The 6000-nt window shown below is 45.9% G+C and overlaps 1 pseudogene; it reads left to right on the top strand.

Annotated features, from left to right (window-relative positions):
- The first annotated feature begins 60 nt into the window (after nt 1–60).
- LOC128028654 (uncharacterized) lies at nt 61–3509 on the top strand (annotated as a pseudogene).
- The last annotated feature ends 2491 nt before the right edge of the window (nt 3510–6000 follow it).

The raw sequence follows: 6000 nt of genomic DNA, 5'->3' as shown, positions 1-6000 counted from the left end.
ATCTGGTGAAATCAGCTGGTGAATTCATGAGTGGAACAAAAATATGTCTGGACATTTACACTTTGGCCCCTGGACTACCCACCTCTGGTCAAAATAAGACACCCAGGCCTTAATATCAGACAGGCAAGAAATCAAAGCATTCAAACTCTGGTTGTCATTTTGCTTAAAAAGCACATCAATTTGCGTGTCATCAGAATAACAATGAAATTACACTTTGTTCTCATTAAAAATGGAACCCAACAGGAGCATATACAATGAAAAAAAATTGGAGCTAGGATAGAACCTTGAGGAACTCCACAACTCAACACTGATTTAAAGAATGAGCACCCATCCACACAAACTGAGAAAGTTTTACTATTCAAGTAAGATTTTAATAATTACAGGACAGAACCACTAATACCCACAAAGTGTTCAAGATGGGAAATAAGAATACTGTGATCTTCAGTGTCAATTTGTTTATTATTATTATTATGTACAGATTGGTGACAGCTGGAGAGACAGTGGACAGCCCGGAAAGACGGCACTGGGGCAGTGAGGGGTAGCATCCCAGGCTGCACCTTCTGAGAAGAAGGAACCCACAAAAGCTACGAATCGACCTACAGGAGATATACCCCTAGGGATTCCCGAGAGGGGGGGTGGAAGAGAATCCCACAGGACGGATCAAATGATGACGAGATATGGCAATGAAAACATGACAACGACAATGGAATGCAAATGTGGCAAGATATGCAAGAACCGACATGGTCTGCGGATCCACCAGGCAAAGAAGAAGTGTATACAGAAGGAGGTAGAGTCACAGCGCACAGGAACTACGCCTGGTGAGACACAGGAGGAGCCAGGCCCGGAGACACCCCACAGTGCCCGGAGCCTCCAGGTGATGCAACCACCTGATGCACACAGGACATCAGAACATCATCGGGTGAAGTGGCCCCAAGCTAGCAAGGAGAAGGAGTGGCGTCAGTTTGACGAAGACGCAGATACCATCTTGGAGGCAACAGCCAAAGGGAGAGCTGATCAACGCCTCAAAACGATGACTACAATCATCATCAGCCTAGCTGCAGAGAGGTTTGGACTTTAGGAGAAGCGAGCAGCGAAGCCCCCCTATACCATTAACAACAGAGCAAGTAAAATCCTTCAGCTCAGGCAGGAGCTGAAGACCTTGAGGCAGCAGTTCAAGGTTGCAAAAGAAGATGAGAGGGGACCGCTTGCGGAGCTACGCAGCATAATCCGCAAAAAGCTGATGACTTTGAGGAGAGCGGAGGGGCATAGGAGGAGGAGGAAGGAGAGGTCCAGGAGGAGAGCTGCCTTCCTAGCGAACCCATTTGGATTTACAAAACAGCTGCTAGGACAGAAGCGCAGCGGCCAACTCACCTGCTCCAAAGCTGAGGTTGACCACCACCTCAAGCAATCCTACAGTGATGAGTACAGAGAGCAAGACCTAGGGCCCTGCAGGTTCTTGAACAATCCACCTGCACCAGCACTGGACTTTGACGGGAAAGAGCCCAGTTGGAAGGAGATCCAGGAGGTGGTTAGAAGGGCAAGGGCAAACTCCGCTCCAGGGCCCAGTGGAGTACCTTACAAGGTTTATAAGAACTGTCCAAGACTACTCCACAGACTCTGGAAGATCCTGAAGGTGATTTGGAGGAGGGGAAGGGTAGCAGACCAGTGGAGACAGACAGAGGGTGTTTGGATCCCGAAGGAGGAGAAGTCTCAGAAAATCGATCAGTTCCGGACCATCTCACTGCTGAGTGTTGAAGGAAAGATCTTCTTCAGCCTCATTTTCAGGCGACTGACAGACTACCTCCTGAAGAATTCCTATATAGATACATCAGTCCAGAAGGGAGGAACCCCAGGGGTACCTGGATGTCTGGAGCATACAGGCGTGGTCACTCAGCTTATCAGGGAAGCCAGAGAGAACAAAGGGGACCTGGCTGTGCTGTGGCTGGACCTCGCAAATGCCTATGGATCCATACCCCATAAACTGGTCGAAGAGGCACTGAACTGGCATCACACCCCGAAGAAGTTCAGAGACCTCATCCTGGACTACTATGCCAACTTCCATCTGAGAGTCTCCTCCGGAACAACAACCTCAGACTGGCACAAGCTTGAGAAGGGGATCATCACTGGCTGTACAATCTCAGTCATCCTTTTTGCACTCGCCATGAACATGCTGGTGAAATCTGCAGAAATGCAGTGTAGGGGGCCCCTCTCTAAGTCTGGAGTTAGACAGCCACCCATCCGAGCCTTCATGGATGACCTGACAGTGACCACAACATCTGTCCCAGGCTGCAGGTGGATCCTGAACGGCCTTCAGGAGCTGATGTCCTGGGCTCGCATGAACTTCAAGCCGGCAAAGTCAAGGTCCCTCGTGCTGAAGAAAGGGAATGTTACTGACGAGTTCCACTTCTCACTTGGCACCACCAAGATACCATCACTGACAGAGGAACCTGTGAAGAGCCTGGGGAAGGTGTTCAATTGCAGCCTGCGAGACGCAGCTTCCACAAAAGCGACCAACCAAGACCTGGAGACCTGGCTGGCCGTGGTGGACAAGTCTGGCCTTCCTGGCAAGTTCAAGGCCTGGATTTACCAGCACTGTATCCAGCTGCCCGGGGCACCTCCTCTGGCCTGTTGGCAACGGCGTGTGACTGGGAGCTGTCAGTTGATCTGGGCAAGCAGCTGAAGTTCCCTGAGGCAGTTGCCATAACAACATTAAGGCCAGATGTTGTGCTTACCTCAGAGGCCTCCAAGCAGGTAATTCTCTTGGAGCTCACAGTGCCTTGGGAGGACCGTATGGAGAAGGCCAATGAAAGAAAGAAGGCAAAGTACTCCCAGCTTGTGGAGGATTGCCGGAGCAATGGGTGGCGGGCAATATGCCAACCCGTCGAAGTGGGATGTCGAGGGTTTGTGGGCCAATCCCTTTGCAGGGCCTACAAAATGCTTGGCATCACAGGAGCGAGCCAGCGAAGGGCCATCAAGTTGGCCACTGATGCTGCAGAAGTAGCATCAAGGTGGCTGTGGATCAGGAGAGGAGAGGCATGGCGTGTAGGGTAGTAGCGCTACCTGGACATAAGCTGAGACCTGATCACCCCGGCTGGGTCGCCTAGGGGAGGGGGTCTGATTGTTGAAAGACCCGAAACCCCCCGTGATCCTAGGTTACATCACTGATGATATGTCCAGGTGCACCAGACGGTGTATCTAAAATCTTTTTAAAGAGTGGTTTGATTGTTGTACTTTTGAAATATTCAGGGACAGTCCCTTCAGAGATACTTGTATTTATTATAGAAAGGATACACGGCCCAACAGCATTCAAAATCTTAATAAATAAGTGTGTTGGAATAATGTCAGTTGAAGATGTAGTGGATTTTAACTGCTTAGTAAGTTCTCGAAGAGAATCTATAGAGATTGGTTAAAATTCATTAAAAGATTAACTACAGGCTAGAGGGACTGAGGTGTCATTAGGATTTCAAGAGACACATGTAACTTGTCCTTTTTCCACTTCTGCTCCGCATGCTGACATACTCGTCTCAATGCCCGTGTAGTGTTATTTAGCCATTGTTCAGCCTTCAATTTTTGTTGTCTTTTCCACAAAGGGGCTATAGAATATAAAATGTCAGAGCAGGTAGAATTAAACCAAGTAAGTTGTTGTTCAGCATTTGAATTATTAAAGAAAGGATCTAGAGCAGGTGTCTCAAACTGCCGGCCCGCGGGCCATTTAAGGCCCTTCTTCCCCCTCCACCCGGCCCGCCACTGATGTAAAAAATAAAACATAATCCGGCCCGCTAAATTAATTTTATTATTAATATTATTATTATTATTTTCTAGTTGTCTCAAAAAAAAAAAAAAAAAAAAAAAAAAAAAACGCGCATGCAGACAGATTTAAAAACCGCTGGATTCGGGGCATTCGTACGTAGTTGTATGTTGTTTGGCTGCGAAAGTGCGAATGATAAGATGTCTCTTTCCAAACCGAAAAGGAAAGTGGATGAAGAACACAGACAGTTTCAAGAAAGATGGACGTTGCAGTATTTTTTTGTGGAGTTTAATGGAAACGCTACCTGTATGATATGCAAAGAAAAAGTCGCTGTTCTAAAGGAATATAATCTCAAACGTCATTACTCGACTAAACATGGAGAACAGTATGATAAGTACCAGGAAGACGAGAGAAAAAGACGAGCCACACTGTTGCAGAGAGAGCTAACGTCCCAGCAAAACATTTTCCATAAAGCCAAAAAAGATGCTGATGCTGCAGTTGAGGCAAGTTATGTGGTGAGTGAGTTGATCGCTAAAGCGAGAAAGCCATTCACAGAAGGTCAGTTTATAAAGGATTGCATGCAGAAAGTCGCTGATATTCTTTGTCCAGAAAAGAAAAACTTGTTCAACAATCTATCTTTGTCGGCGAACACAGTGGCAGAGCGGATCAGCGAGTTATCGAGTGACATTTATGATCAGTTACGCAGCAAATCTAAAGATTTCACAGCATATTCTGTGGCGCTTGACGAAAGTACAGACATAACCGACAGTGCTCAGTTAGCAATTTTCATCAGGGGTATTAATGACCAATTTGAAGTGACAGAAGAGTTGTTGAGTTTGTGTCCAATGCACGGCCGCACCACAGCCAAAGATATATTTCAGCAGCTGTGTGACGCCATTGAGCGCGCTGGTTTGCCGTGGAACAGGCTGGTCGGCATTACCACTGATGGTGCCCCGTCTATGACAGGGAAAAAAAATGGACTGGTAGCACTAGTACAGAGAAAGTTAGAAGAGGAAAATGCAGATGCAGCAGTTGTTCTGCACTGCATTATACACCAACAGGCACTGTGCAGCAAATGCTTGAAATATGAACATGTCATGTCTGTTGTCCTGAAATGTATAAATTACATCAGGTCTAGGAGTTTACAGCATCGCCAGTTTCGGGCCTTTTTAGAAGAAATTGAGTCAACATATGGTGATGTACTTTATTTTACTGAGGTCCGCTGGCTCAGCAGGGGGAATGTCCTGAAGAGATTCTTTGAGTTAAGATCAGAGGTGAAGAGATTCATGGAAGATGGCAGAATGGATGTTCCTGAATTTGATGATCCTAAATGGGTCATGGACCTTGCATTCTTAGTTGACATAACACAGGAGCTGAACATCCTTAACCTGAAGCTCCAGGGCCCAGGTCAGCTCATCACAGCAGCGTATGACAGTGTGAAAGCCTTCTCCACAAAACTAAGATTGTGGAAAACTCAGCTTTCTGCAAAAAACCTTAGTCATTTCCCAACATGCAGATCTCTTGCGGAGGAGGGCACAGCATTTAGTGGTGATGAATATGCCTCTGCTATTGAAAACCTACTGTAGGAATTTGATCAACGTTTTGCTGACTTCAAGGCACATTGTGTCACTTTCCAGCTGTTTGCAGACCCCTTCTCAGCTGATGTGGAGAGTGTTCCAAATCTTTTGCAAATGGAACTAATTGACTTGCAGTGCAACAGTGAGCTAAAAACTAAATTCAGAGAGGCACAGGGACAAGCAGACAAGACTGGACAGTTTTTAAGAGAATTACCTCCATGCTTCCCAGAGCTGTCCAAAGTTTTCAGTCGGGTAATGTGCCTCTTTGGAAGCACATATCTGTGTGAGAAACTTTTCTCAACTATGAACTTCAATAAATGCAAGTACAGGTCCAGGCTTAGTGATGCCCATCTTGAAGCTGTACTCAGAGTTTCAACTGTGACCTCCATCAGGGCAAATGTGGCTCAGTTGTGTGAGCAGAAGCGCTGCCAGGTGTCTGGCAAGAAATAGAATGGTGTACAAATATATTCAGGGTTTGTTCAGTGCAATGTTGTTATTTGATCGCTAGGTTTTTTATTAATTTTATTTATTTTTTATTTAAGTCAAAATAAAGAAAGGGAAAAATATTTGCACTAACTGTTCAAAACTAATATATATGCTGTTATAACAATAATAGAGACAATGCTGTTGTTAAGTTTGACAAAAATATTTTAGCAATGTAATTTGAAGTAAATA

The sequence above is a fragment of the Carassius gibelio genome, chromosome A15, assembly GCF_023724105.1.
Source record: "Carassius gibelio isolate Cgi1373 ecotype wild population from Czech Republic chromosome A15, carGib1.2-hapl.c, whole genome shotgun sequence".
NCBI classification, from domain to species: Eukaryota; Metazoa; Chordata; class Actinopteri; order Cypriniformes; family Cyprinidae; genus Carassius; species Carassius gibelio.
This window is presented reverse-complemented; position numbering and strand designations above follow the sequence as displayed.